This window comes from Hyla sarda, unplaced genomic scaffold (assembly GCF_029499605.1).
Source record: "Hyla sarda isolate aHylSar1 unplaced genomic scaffold, aHylSar1.hap1 scaffold_175, whole genome shotgun sequence".
Taxonomy (NCBI): domain Eukaryota; kingdom Metazoa; phylum Chordata; class Amphibia; order Anura; family Hylidae; genus Hyla; species Hyla sarda.
In genome coordinates, this window is record NW_026608393.1 from 126,353 (window position 1) to 140,778 (window position 14,426).

Genomic DNA, 14,426 nt, shown 5'->3' on the forward strand with positions numbered 1-14,426 from the left:
ATCACTAGGTGTAAACAACATCTCTCCTTTGCTGTGTATGTGACTATGGAGCTGTTTGGTGATGTCGTCTATTACGGCCTTCATAGAAGCAACAGGAGATTGTTGCATCCATCTTGAACCCTCAGAACTACAGTGCTATGATGTCACTCACTTCCACAGGCCTTGCAGAGTGTAAACAACAACAACCCAGCTTTGTTGTGTATGTAACCAAAGGGATTTGTGATGTCACCTAGAACCTTCACAGCAGCGACAGCTTTATGAGGAGCATCAGCACTGCTCTGCCTGAGCAGAACCATCACCGCCATAGGTTGTCAAATAACCCGGATTTAACCCACACAGGTAAGTCCAATGGGGTGCAGGCATGTCCTCTATGCTTACAGCTTCCCGTGGGTGTTGGTTTGATACCGTTTGGGGACAGCCAAGGAGGCATCTGCAGGCAACAAAGGTAGGTGTGTGCTTGTGTGTGTGTTTCCTATGCAGATCCTAAGCCCAGTGTCACATGCAAGTAGGAGGAGTAAGAAGGGTTCCTGGCAAATCCGGGTTATGGATTGCATTTAAAAAGGCCCCGTGGGAGTGCAATGGGCCCCTGTCTTGCTGCTTAGCAATAATGGTATGGGTTTAGGTTCTGCTGTGTGTACTGGTGGTTGACTGCCCCCCAGCCCAGAGTGTGCATGGAAAATTGTCTGGCAGCCTCCCTGACAGCAAGCAGTGATAGTGCCCATGAAGGGGACCTTGTTGGACCCGCCCCTTTCACGGTTATCGCTTCTCGGCCTTTTGGCTAAGATCAAGTGTAGTATCTGTTCTTATCAGTTTAATATCTGATACGTCCCCTATCTGGGGACCATATATTAAATGGATTTTTGAGAACGGGGGCCGATTTCGAAGCTTGCTTCCGTCGCCCTATGCATTGACCCGATATGGCAGTATCTTCGGGTACAGTGCACCACCCCCTTACAGGGTTAAAAAGAAAGATTCCTACTTTCATTGCTACCTGCTTGCTGGCTAGCCAGCTAGCCAGCCCTGTGGGCCTTGCTGCTGCTGCAGCCAAAAAACAAAAGGTGGTGCTGCTGCTGCTTCTGCTGCTTCTGCTTCTGCTTGTGTCTGGCCCCTGTTGGAGCGTCCAGGCACAGGACTTCTGCTGCTGCTGACTAAATGGCCTCCTTAATTGGATCATTTGAGTAGCCAGCACACCTGTGCAGGTAGGGCATGACATGATAGGCAGCTGCCTTGATAGCGGGTGGGTGCTGAATGTTCCTAATTGACAAAATAAGATTAATGCTTATGAAGAAATATAAAATCTCATCCCTTCCCCAATATCGCGCCACACCCCTACCCCTTAATTCCCTGGTTGAACGTGATGGACATATGTCTTTTTTCGACCGTACTAACTATGTAACTATGTAACATAACATGGGGGGGGGGGGGGGTCTCCTGGCTGTTCACACAGGTGTGTCATTGCTGTACATTGACCATGCATTGCTTCTGTGGTATTGCAAAGGCAAAGACAAATGCTTCCAGCCATCCATTGCACTAATGGATTGGTCATCAGCTGGCTGTCTATGTCCCGCATCAATATAGACCAAAGTACAGAGGGTTAGGCTATGCTATTGTGCACCTACCTGATGCATCAGAAGGTGCGAGGCCCTTGCTAAATTCTGTGCACAGACTTTGAGATCTATGCTTTAGACTGTATCTAAACCTGCTCCAACATGGACTGACATTCTGGCCTACTTTCAGCCGATGCGACTTGTCTGTCGCTGAACAGTCGCTTTTTATGTATTCAGCACCTATGTATAATGTTGTAAAAATGCTCTAGAAGCTAAAGTCGCAGAAATGTCACACATATTTGGCCTGCAACTTTCTGTGCGACAAATTCAGACAGGAAAAATCAGTATAAATCCTTAGAAAATTATCCCCCAGTGTCTCCATCTGCTGGCGGTATTGAATAAGCATTGCTGCACTGATGGGGTATGCATTAGACGAAAAAAAAGAAGAAAAAGAAGAATAATACGCCCAGAAAAGAGGCGAAAAGGAGAAAAACGTAAAAAAACGTGAAAAAAAAGTAAGAGGAAGAGAAGGGAAAAAAAGGTGGAAATGGGTTTAAAAGTGATTTCGGCGGAGAAATATATATATATATATATATATATATATATATATATATATATGCGCACACACACACATAGATATAAACGTATTCTCCGTTGAGATATTGCAGCCGCTGCTGTGTCCAGGCCCAGGAGCCTTAGCACTGTGCTGTGATGTCACTCAATACCACTGACATCACTAGGTGTAAACAACATCTCTCCTTTGCTGTGTATGTGACTATGGAGCTGTTTGGTGATGTCGTCTATTACGGCCTTCATAGAAGCAACAGGAGATTGTTGCATCCATCTTGAACCCTCAGAACTACAGTGCTATGATGTCACTCACTTCCACAGGCCTTGCAGAGTGTAAACAACAACAACCCAGCTTTGTTGTGTATGTAACCAAAGGGATTTGTGATGTCACCTAGAACCTTCACAGCAGCGACAGCTTTATGAGGAGCATCAGCACTGCTCTGCCTGAGCAGAACCATCACCGCCATAGGTTGTCAAATAACCCGGATTTAACCCACACAGGTAAGTCCAATGGGGTGCAGGCATGTCCTCTATGCTTACAGCTTCCCGTGGGTGTTGGTTTGATACCGTTTGGGGACAGCCAAGGAGGCATCTGCAGGCAACAAAGGTAGGTGTGTGCTTGTGTGTGTGTTTCCTATGCAGATCCTAAGCCCAGTGTCACATGCAAGTAGGAGGAGTAAGAAGGGTTCCTGGCAAATCCGGGTTATGGATTGCATTTAAAAAGGCCCCGTGGGAGTGCAATGGGCCCTTGTCTTGCTGCTTAGCAATAATGGTATGGGTTTAGGTTCTGCTGTGTGTACTGGTGGTTGACTGCCCCCCAGCCCAGAGTGTGCATGGAAAATTGTCTGGCAGCCTCCCTGACAGCAAGCAGTGATAGTGCCCATGAAGGGGACCTTGTTGGGCCCGCCCCTTTCACGGTTATCGCTTCTCGGCCTTTTGGCTAAGATCAAGTGTCTTGCCCTAAGGTATTCGGGTACCCCTCTCCTCGGCCTTGTGGGATCGCCCAGGTTTATTGCCTGGGCTTCACCCACCTGCTGCTATTGGGGAGAGGGCTTAGTCCCAGGATAACGGGAAGGTGATCATCGGAGGACGGGTCTGCCGGAGAGGATGGCTAATGCGCCGAACGCTCCTAATACAGTACGGCTGTTTATCGAGGAGGAAAAGAGGAGTGCCTACGGGATTTTGCATGTCCAGCAGAAGGTCGTGGAAGGAGTGCTGAGGATGCCGCATGCTTCCATCTTCTGTGTCCAGGTCTTTCCCAGCCAAGGATTCTTTGACGTGACCTTCTACAACCTGGATGATCTCCGTACCTGTCTCTACCGGAGTAAGGAGAATGCTTCTCACCCTGACCTACAAGGGATCCGATTCATTTCCTGCGAGGCTCGGCCTAAGAAAGTTCCAGTGGTAGTGCATATGTACAACCCTTTTGTGCGGGATGAGGAGATCCAGACCTTTCTAAGAAGGTATTGTGTGTCTGTTTCTGGTGCGGAGAGGAAAAATAACATCCTGGGGACTTTCACAGGCATGAGACGTTTTTGGGTGGAGTTTAGGCCTGCCCCCGAGGGTGGTGCTGAAGGTTTTTGTCACCCCCCGCAGAACTTTGCGATAGGGAACAACAGGGGGTTTCTGCACTACCCGGGGATGCCAAGTTTTTGCCGGGACTGTTTTTGCTTTGGTCATACCAGAGAGAACTGTACAACCGGGCAGGTTTGCAGGAACTGCCACAAGCCTGATCACCGCACTGCAGACTGTCCCGAGAAACGCAAGTGTCATTTCTGTGGTTCTTCGGATCACCTGGCTAGGAGTTGCCCCACTTACCAGTCTGGGGCACCCCGATCATATGCAATGGCTCTTCGAGGTGGGACAGTTCCTGAGGACTCCAATGCTGCCAGGGCAGGCGATGCAGAGGTTAGCGTGCTGACCAGTGAAGCAGAGTTTGCCCCTGTTTTTCCTTCCATTTCTAGGTCTGTTCCGGATGCTTTGGTGGCAGAGGGGGAGAAGGCGGAGTCTGTTTCGGGGGCATCTGTTTCGGAGGCCTCTGATCCGCCAGAGGAGATGACTGTGGACAAAGAATCCTTGAAGAGAAAGATGCCGGTGGAAGAATCGGAGGATGACTGTCCGACTCCTCAGAGTCAAAGGATTGAGGACTTTCCTAGCCCGGGAAGGGAGGAGGCAGGTGGAGGGTCGTCATGTCAGATTGATTCTGACTCCTCTTTATCCTCCCTGGGCACAGGTTATTTGGAGGAATGTTCAGTCAAAAAATTGACAAAGACTCTTAAGTTTAAGGAAGGGGAGGCAAAAAATAAGGGTAGAGGTCGGGGAAAGGCTAGGCCTCCTTTTGATAATGCTTGATTTTGTATTTCCTTTTTTTCCTTCAAATGTTTGAATGAGTTTAACAATTGGTTCTCTAAATGTCCGCAGTATTAGATCTTTAGAAAGGAGATCCGCCATTTTTGATTTACTTTCTAGATATTCTTTTGATGTTCTAGGTCTCCAGGAGTGCTGCTTGGATGGGGAGCCAAATATCTCCTGGCCTTATGGGCAATCGGTATGGTCTGGTTCAATGGAACGTAATTCGGGGGTGGGGATTTTGTTCAAAAGTAATGAGTTTGTTGTTAAAAAAGTTGTCCATATTGTTCCGGGTAGGGTATTATTAGTGCATTTTATTTTCAGGGGTTTCACATATAAAGTAATTAATGTTTATGCTCCAACTGGGAGGAAGGAAAGAGGGGAGGTGTTTGAGAAATTATATTTCTTTTTGAGTGGGAGGGATGATGTGTTCCTTATAGGGGATTTCAATTGTATAATAACAGAGGGGGATAGGAGTAGTACTACGGTGGGTGGTGGGTCTGGTTTAGACAGTACTAGTAAGCAGCTTAAAGAGATTGTAAATTTATTTGGGTTAAAGGATTCCTTTGTTGCCCATAATGATGGTACTATCGGTTATACATATTTTTCTAACAATACAAGTTCGCGTATTGATTTCATTTTTGTCTCAAAACTAATGTCTGTTTCTAATTTCAGACGGAGGAGGTTACCGTTCACGGATCATGCCTGGATTGAGTGTGTGGTAAAAGGTGGTGGTCTAAGTGAGTATGGAAAGGGTGTTTGGAAGTTGAATGTGTCTTTATTGGATAATGAATGTGTATTACAAGAATATAGGGAGCGTTTTGATGGATGGGTGTTGAGGAAGGATGCATTTTATAGTGTGGTTGAGTGGTGGGAGTGGGTGAAGTTAGAGACTAAAAGGTTTTTTATTAAAAAAGGGTGTGAGAAAGGGAGGAAAGATAGAGAAGAGTATGAGAGATGGCAAAGAAGGTTAGAGTATTTGTATGAATTGAGGCGTTTGGGGATGAGTGTTGAGAAGGAGATTGAGGAAGCTCGTGGAAGTGTGAATGAGTGTCTGGAGAGGAATGGAAGGAAGATTATTGCACAGGCTAGGGTTGAAGTGAAAGAGAAGGATGAGAAATGTAGCAAATTTTTCTTTAAAAAGGCATTCAGTAAAAAAACTGAGATGATGAGTGTTTTTACGAATGATGGGGTAGAGGTCTTTGGTAAGGATGAGGTGTTAGAGGAAGTGTGGAAGTTTTATTCTGATTTATTCACGGAGAAGGAGCGGGACGTGACTCTAGAGGAGGAATGTTTGGGATATGTGGATAAGCGTTTGGATGAAATTGATGGGTTCTTTATGGAAGAGGATGTGAGGAAGAGTGAGGTGGAGGATGCTGTGAATGGGATGAAGAAAGGAAAGGTGGCAGGGAGTGATGGTTTGCCTGTGGAATTTTATCTTGTGTTTTGGGATATGTTAGGGGATTATGTATGGGAGGTGTGTAAGGAAGTACTTAGGAGAGGGAAGTTATCTAAAAGTATGAGTGAGAGTGTGACTGTGTTATTGTTTAAAAAAGGGGATAAGAGGGATCTTAAAAATTGGAGGCCTATAGCGCTCTTGAATTGTGATTACAAAATTATTGCTAAAGTTATTGCGAGTAGGTTAAAGGATGTGATTGATTGTATGGTAGGTGAGGAGCAAATGTGTACAGTGCCTGATCGTAGGATTTCTGAATGTCTGTTAGGTCTGAGGGATGTATTGTGGGACTGTAAAACTAGGAAGCAAGGTGTGGCTGTTGTTACGGTGGATTTTGAAAAAGCGTATGATAGGGTGGTGCATGATTTATTGTTTAGGGTTTTGAGGAGGATGAATGTGCCGGACAGAATGGTGAAGTGGATTGAATGTTTGTATAGGGACATTTATAGTAAGATTCAGGTCAATGGTTTTCTGAGTAGGGAAGTGAGTATAAAATCTGGAGTGCGGCAGGGGTGTCCCCTGTCGCCAATTCTTTTTATTTGTATGATTGAGCCTTTGTTGGGGATGATTAGGAGAGATAAGGTGATGCGGGGTATAGAAATACCTGGTAGTCATGGGAAGGATATGCGAGTGATTGGTTACATGGATGATGTTACTGTTGTATGTAAGTCAATGGCAGGGGTAAGGCGTGCTAAGTTATTGATTGAGTGTTTCTGTTTAATGAGTGGGTTTAAGCTTAATGTTGGGAAGAGTGGTTGTAAATTTTTTGAGGGGTGGGGAGAGAGTGGGTTGTGCGAGTGGCCTGTGAGAGAGGGGGGTGTGGAAGTGCTTGGGGTGGTGTTTGATAATGATTTGTATGGGAAAGAAAGTTGGGAGAGGGTTTTGGGGAGGGTGGGGAATAAAATAAACTTCTGGTCTTTAAGGACTTTATCGATTGAGGGAAGGATTCTGGTTATTAAAGCTGTTATAATTCCTATTTTGCTTTATGTTAATTATGTGTTTCCTCCACCGGATAGGTGTCTGGCAAGAATTATCAGGCAGATCTTTGTTTTCTTATGGAATTCAAGGATGGAGAAATTGAGTCGTGGGAAGGTGGTGAAAAGCAGAATGCATGGTGGGAAAGGAATGATGAATGTGGAAGTGTTCCTGGCTGTGAAGTATGTCAGTTTTTGTCTCGCTGTAAGTAAGAAGGAATGTGTGTTTGGGTGCATGGTAAGGTATTTGGCTGGTAATGTGTTGTTGAAATATAAGCTAATGGAAAGGGACTTAAGGGTACCTGTAAGTTTTGAGGTTCCTTGGTTCTATCAGAGAATAGGGCGGTGTGTCAGGAAAAATAATCTGGAATGTGTGACTGAATGGAATGATAGTAAGAAGGTGATGAAAGTGTTGGAGCAGAGAGAAACAGTGGAATGTGTGGGAGGTCTGTCTGAGAAGGATTGTAAGGTAGTGTGGAAAAATGTCAGTCACAAGGAACTGACAAATAAACAAAAGGACTTGTCTTGGATGTTAGCTCATGGGTGTCTGCCAACAAGGGAATTTCAGAGGAGAAGGAGATTGGTAGACAGTGAAGTGTGTCCCAGGGATGGTTGCGGTGGATGTGAGAATTATGTACATGTGTTTTGGGAGTGTGGTTATGCGAAGTCTGTGTGGAGAAAAATGTCTGGTCTAATTAAAAATCTTACTGGAATTGAAATCTTATCCTTTAATATGATGATGTTTGGTTTGTGTGCAGTGGAGAGAGAGAAGGCAAGAGTGTTATGGTTCATAGTAAATTGTGTAAAAGAGGTTCTGTGGGATGTAAGGAATATTAGGATTTTCAATCAAACTGAAGTAAGTGTGAAGGAATGTCTGGGCATGATCCGTGGTAAAATTTACCTTTACGTATTATGTGATAGGAAAAACTATGGTTCTGATGATGCAGAGGGGATCTGGAAACACAAAAAATGGAAGTACTGGTTATGATTGTATTCTTATTTGTCTTTCTTTTTCTTTTCTTACAGATTATATCCTGATATGAAGGGACAGTTGGAGGGACAGAATCCGCTGCAATTTATTTTTTCTGAGGGAAAGTCATGAAGGGAAAGCTTTTTGTTATATGTACATGTAAAGACATGCTTCCTGTATATATTGTATATGTCAAATATGTGTTATTCATGTGTTTTCAGATGAATATGTAATTTTTTGAATGATTTACTTGGTTATGTATTGTATATTTCCTTTTCAATAAAAAAAAAAAAAAAAAAAAAATCTGTTCTTATCAGTTTAATATCTGATACGTCCCCTATCTGGGGACCATATATTAAATGGATTTTTGAGAACGGGGGCCGATTTCGAAGCTTGCTTCCGTCGCCCTATGCATTGACCCGATATGGCAGTATCTTCGGGTACAGTGCACCACCCCCTTACAGGGTTAAAAAGAAAGATTCCTACTTTCATTGCTACCTGCTTGCTGGCTAGCCAGCTAGCCAGCCCTGTGGGCCTTGCTGCTGCTGCAGCCAAAAAACAAAAGGTGGTGCTGCTGCTGCTTCTGCTGCTTCTGCTTCTGCTTGTGTCTGGCCCCTGTTGGAGCGTCCAGGCACAGGACTTCTGCTGCTGCTGACTAAATGGCCTCCTTAATTGGATCATTTGAGTAGCCAGCACACCTGTGCAGGTAGGGCATGACATGATAGGCAGCTGCCTTGATAGCGGGTGGGTGCTGAATGTTCCTAATTGACAAAATAAGATTAATGCTTATGAAGAAATATAAAATCTCATCCCTTCCCCAATATCGCGCCACACCCCTACCCCTTAATTCCCTGGTTGAACGTGATGGACATATGTCTTTTTTCGACCGTACTAACTATGTAACTATGTAACATAACATGGGGGGGGGGGGGGGGGGGGGTCTCCTGGCTGTTCACACAGGTGTGTCATTGCTGTACATTGACCATGCATTGCTTCTGTGGTATTGCAAAGGCAAAGACAAATGCTTCCAGCCATCCATTGCACTAATGGATTGGTCATCAGCTGGCTGTCTATGTCCCGCATCAATATAGACCAAAGTACAGAGGGTTAGGCTATGCTATTGTGCACCTACCTGATGCATCAGAAGGTGCGAGGCCCTTGCTAAATTCTGTGCACAGACTTTGAGATCTATGCTTTAGACTGTATCTAAACCTGCTCCAACATGGACTGACATTCTGGCCTACTTTCAGCCGATGCGACTTGTCTGTCGCTGAACAGTCGCTTTTTATGTATTCAGCACCTATGTATAATGTTGTAAAAATGCTCTAGAAGCTAAAGTCGCAGAAATGTCACACATATTTGGCCTGCAACTTTCTGTGCGACAAATTCAGACAGGAAAAATCAGTATAAATCCTTAGAAAATTATCCCCCAGTGTCTCCATCTGCTGGCGGTATTGAATAAGCATTGCTGCACTGATGGGGTATGCATTAGACGAAAAAAAAGAAGAAAAAGAAGAATAATACGCCCAGAAAAGAGGCGAAAAGGAGAAAAACGTAAAAAAACGTGAAAAAAAAGTAAGAGGAAGAGAAGGGAAAAAAAGGTGGAAATGGGTTTAAAAGTGATTTCGGCGGAGAATATATATATATATATATATATATATATATATATATATATATATATATGCGCACACACACACATAGATATAAACGTATTCTCCGTTGAGATATTGCAGCCGCTGCTGTGTCCAGGCCCAGGAGCCTTAGCACTGTGCTGTGATGTCACTCAATACCACTGACATCACTAGGTGTAAACAACATCTCTCCTTTGCTGTGTATGTGACTATGGAGCTGTTTGGTGATGTCGTCTATTACGGCCTTCATAGAAGCAACAGGAGATTGTTGCATCCATCTTGAACCCTCAGAACTACAGTGCTATGATGTCACTCACTTCCACAGGCCTTGCAGAGTGTAAACAACAACAACCCAGCTTTGTTGTGTATGTAACCAAAGGGATTTGTGATGTCACCTAGAACCTTCACAGCAGCGACAGCTTTATGAGGAGCATCAGCACTGCTCTGCCTGAGCAGAACCATCACCGCCATAGGTTGTCAAATAACCCGGATTTAACCCACACAGGTAAGTCCAATGGGGTGCAGGCATGTCCTCTATGCTTACAGCTTCCCGTGGGTGTTGGTTTGATACCGTTTGGGGACAGCCAAGGAGGCATCTGCAGGCAACAAAGGTAGGTGTGTGCTTGTGTGTGTGTTTCCTATGCAGATCCTAAGCCCAGTGTCACATGCAAGTAGGAGGAGTAAGAAGGGTTCCTGGCAAATCCGGGTTATGGATTGCATTTAAAAAGGCCCCGTGGGAGTGCAATGGGCCCCTGTCTTGCTGCTTAGCAATAATGGTATGGGTTTAGGTTCTGCTGTGTGTACTGGTGGTTGACTGCCCCCCAGCCCAGAGTGTGCATGGAAAATTGTCTGGCAGCCTCCCTGACAGCAAGCAGTGATAGTGCCCATGAAGGGGACCTTGTTGGGCCCGCCCCTTTCACGGTTATCGCTTCTCGGCCTTTTGGCTAAGATCAAGTGTAGTATCTGTTCTTATCAGTTTAATATCTGATACGTCCCCTATCTGGGGACCATATATTAAATGGATTTTTGAGAACGGGGGCCGATTTCGAAGCTTGCTTCCGTCGCCCTATGCATTGACCCGATATGGCAGTATCTTCGGGTACAGTGCACCACCCCCTTACAGGGTTAAAAAGAAAGATTCCTACTTTCATTGCTACCTGCTTGCTGGCTAGCCAGCTAGCCAGCCCTGTGGGCCTTGCTGCTGCTGCAGCCAAAAAACAAAAGGTGGTGCTGCTGCTGCTTCTGCTGCTTCTGCTTCTGCTTGTGTCTGGCCCCTGTTGGAGCGTCCAGGCACAGGACTTCTGCTGCTGCTGACTAAATGGCCTCCTTAATTGGATCATTTGAGTAGCCAGCACACCTGTGCAGGTAGGGCATGACATGATAGGCAGCTGCCTTGATAGCGGGTGGGTGCTGAATGTTCCTAATTGACAAAATAAGATTAATGCTTATGAAGAAATATAAAATCTCATCCCTTCCCCAATATCGCGCCACACCCCTACCCCTTAATTCCCTGGTTGAACGTGATGGACATATGTCTTTTTTCGACCGTACTAACTATGTAACTATGTAACATAACATGGGGGGGGGGGGGGTCTCCTGGCTGTTCACACAGGTGTGTCATTGCTGTACATTGACCATGCATTGCTTCTGTGGTATTGCAAAGGCAAAGACAAATGCTTCCAGCCATCCATTGCACTAATGGATTGGTCATCAGCTGGCTGTCTATGTCCCGCATCAATATAGACCAAAGTACAGAGGGTTAGGCTATGCTATTGTGCACCTACCTGATGCATCAGAAGGTGCGAGGCCCTTGCTAAATTCTGTGCACAGACTTTGAGATCTATGCTTTAGACTGTATCTAAACCTGCTCCAACATGGACTGACATTCTGGCCTACTTTCAGCCGATGCGACTTGTCTGTCGCTGAACAGTCGCTTTTTATGTATTCAGCACCTATGTATAATGTTGTAAAAATGCTCTAGAAGCTAAAGTCGCAGAAATGTCACACATATTTGGCCTGCAACTTTCTGTGCGACAAATTCAGACAGGAAAAATCAGTATAAATCCTTAGAAAATTATCCCCCAGTGTCTCCATCTGCTGGCGGTATTGAATAAGCATTGCTGCACTGATGGGGTATGCATTAGACGAAAAAAAAGAAGAAAAAGAAGAATAATACGCCCAGAAAAGAGGCGAAAAGGAGAAAAACGTAAAAAAACGTGAAAAAAAAGTAAGAGGAAGAGAAGGGAAAAAAAGGTGGAAATGGGTTTAAAAGTGATTTCGGCGGAGAATATATATATATATATATATATATATATATATATATATGCGCACACACACACATAGATATAAACGTATTCTCCGTTGAGATATTGCAGCCGCTGCTGTGTCCAGGCCCAGGAGCCTTAGCACTGTGCTGTGATGTCACTCAATACCACTGACATCACTAGGTGTAAACAACATCTCTCCTTTGCTGTGTATGTGACTATGGAGCTGTTTGGTGATGTCGTCTATTACGGCCTTCATAGAAGCAACAGGAGATTGTTGCATCCATCTTGAACCCTCAGAACTACAGTGCTATGATGTCACTCACTTCCACAGGCCTTGCAGAGTGTAAACAACAACAACCCAGCTTTGTTGTGTATGTAACCAAAGGGATTTGTGATGTCACCTAGAACCTTCACAGCAGCGACAGCTTTATGAGGAGCATCAGCACTGCTCTGCCTGAGCAGAACCATCACCGCCATAGGTTGTCAAATAACCCGGATTTAACCCACACAGGTAAGTCCAATGGGGTGCAGGCATGTCCTCTATGCTTACAGCTTCCCGTGGGTGTTGGTTTGATACCGTTTGGGGACAGCCAAGGAGGCATCTGCAGGCAACAAAGGTAGGTGTGTGCTTGTGTGTGTGTTTCCTATGCAGATCCTAAGCCCAGTGTCACATGCAAGTAGGAGGAGTAAGAAGGGTTCCTGGCAAATCCGGGTTATGGATTGCATTTAAAAAGGCCCCGTGGGAGTGCAATGGGCCCCTGTCTTGCTGCTTAGCAATAATGGTATGGGTTTAGGTTCTGCTGTGTGTACTGGTGGTTGACTGCCCCCCAGCCCAGAGTGTGCATGGAAAATTGTCTGGCAGCCTCCCTGACAGCAAGCAGTGATAGTGCCCATGAAGGGGACCTTGTTGGGCCCGCCCCTTTCACGGTTATCGCTTCTCGGCCTTTTGGCTAAGATCAAGTGTAGTATCTGTTCTTATCAGTTTAATATCTGATACGTCCCCTATCTGGGGACCATATATTAAATGGATTTTTGAGAACGGGGGCCGATTTCGAAGCTTGCTTCCGTCGCCCTATGCATTGACCCGATATGGCAGTATCTTCGGGTACAGTGCACCACCCCCTTACAGGGTTAAAAAGAAAGATTCCTACTTTCATTGCTACCTGCTTGCTGGCTAGCCAGCTAGCCAGCCCTGTGGGCCTTGCTGCTGCTGCAGCCAAAAAACAAAAGGTGGTGCTGCTGCTGCTTCTGCTGCTTCTGCTTCTGCTTGTGTCTGGCCCCTGTTGGAGCGTCCAGGCACAGGACTTCTGCTGCTGCTGACTAAATGGCCTCCTTAATTGGATCATTTGAGTAGCCAGCACACCTGTGCAGGTAGGGCATGACATGATAGGCAGCTGCCTTGATAGCGGGTGGGTGCTGAATGTTCCTAATTGACAAAATAAGATTAATGCTTATGAAGAAATATAAAATCTCATCCCTTCCCCAATATCGCGCCACACCCCTACCCCTTAATTCCCTGGTTGAACGTGATGGACATATGTCTTTTTTCGACCGTACTAACTATGTAACTATGTAACATAACATGGGGGGGGGGGGGGGTCTCCTGGCTGTTCACACAGGTGTGTCATTGCTGTACATTGACCATGCATTGCTTCTGTGGTATTGCAAAGGCAAAGACAAATGCTTCCAGCCATCCATTGCACTAATGGATTGGTCATCAGCTGGCTGTCTATGTCCCGCATCAATATAGACCAAAGTACAGAGGGTTAGGCTATGCTATTGTGCACCTACCTGATGCATCAGAAGGTGCGAGGCCCTTGCTAAATTCTGTGCACAGACTTTGAGATCTATGCTTTAGACTGTATCTAAACCTGCTCCAACATGGACTGACATTCTGGCCTACTTTCAGCCGATGCGACTTGTCTGTCGCTGAACAGTCGCTTTTTATGTATTCAGCACCTATGTATAATGTTGTAAAAATGCTCTAGAAGCTAAAGTCGCAGAAATGTCACACATATTTGGCCTGCAACTTTCTGTGCGACAAATTCAGACAGGAAAAATCAGTATAAATCCTTAGAAAATTATCCCCCAGTGTCTCCATCTGCTGGCGGTATTGAATAAGCATTGCTGCACTGATGGGGTATGCATTAGACGAAAAAAAAGAAGAAAAAGAAGAATAATACGCCCAGAAAAGAGGCGAAAAGGAGAAAAACGTAAAAAAACGTGAAAAAAAAGTAAGAGGAAGAGAAGGGAAAAAAAGGTGGAAATGGGTTTAAAAGTGATTTCGGCGGAGAAATATATATATATATATATATATATATATATATATATATGCGCACACACACACATAGATATAAACGTATTCTCCGTTGAGATATTGCAGCCGCTGCTGTGTCCAGGCCCAGGAGCCTTAGCACTGTGCTGTGATGTCACTCAATACCACTGACATCACTAGGTGTAAACAACATCTCTCCTTTGCTGTGTATGTGACTATGGAGCTGTTTGGTGATGTCGTCTATTACGGCCTTCATAGAAGCAACAGGAGATTGTTGCATCCATCTTGAACCCTCAGAACTACAGTGCTATGATGTCACTCACTTCCACAGGCCTTGCAGAGTGTAAACAACAACAACCCAGCTTTGTTGTGTATGTAACCAAAGGG

At 45.1% G+C, this 14,426-nt stretch overlaps 4 non-coding genes across 4 annotated transcripts; all 4 read left to right on the plus strand.

The window, feature by feature from the left end:
- Positions 1-758: 758 nt before the first annotated feature.
- LOC130313214 (U2 spliceosomal RNA) lies at positions 759-949 on the plus strand. The gene has a single exon (XR_008861209.1). It is a non-coding gene; the product is annotated as a U2 spliceosomal RNA (small nuclear RNA).
- Positions 950-8,134: 7,185 nt separating this feature from the next.
- Positions 8,135-8,322, plus strand: LOC130313152 (U2 spliceosomal RNA). The gene has a single exon (XR_008861162.1). It is a non-coding gene; the product is annotated as a U2 spliceosomal RNA (small nuclear RNA).
- Positions 8,323-10,421: 2,099 nt separating this feature from the next.
- LOC130313216 (U2 spliceosomal RNA) lies at positions 10,422-10,612 on the plus strand. Its single transcript, XR_008861210.1, has one exon. It is a non-coding gene; the product is annotated as a U2 spliceosomal RNA (small nuclear RNA).
- A 2,082-nt stretch (positions 10,613-12,694) lies between these two features.
- Positions 12,695-12,885, plus strand: LOC130313217 (U2 spliceosomal RNA). The gene has a single exon (XR_008861211.1). It is a non-coding gene; the product is annotated as a U2 spliceosomal RNA (small nuclear RNA).
- Positions 12,886-14,426: the final 1,541 nt, after the last annotated feature.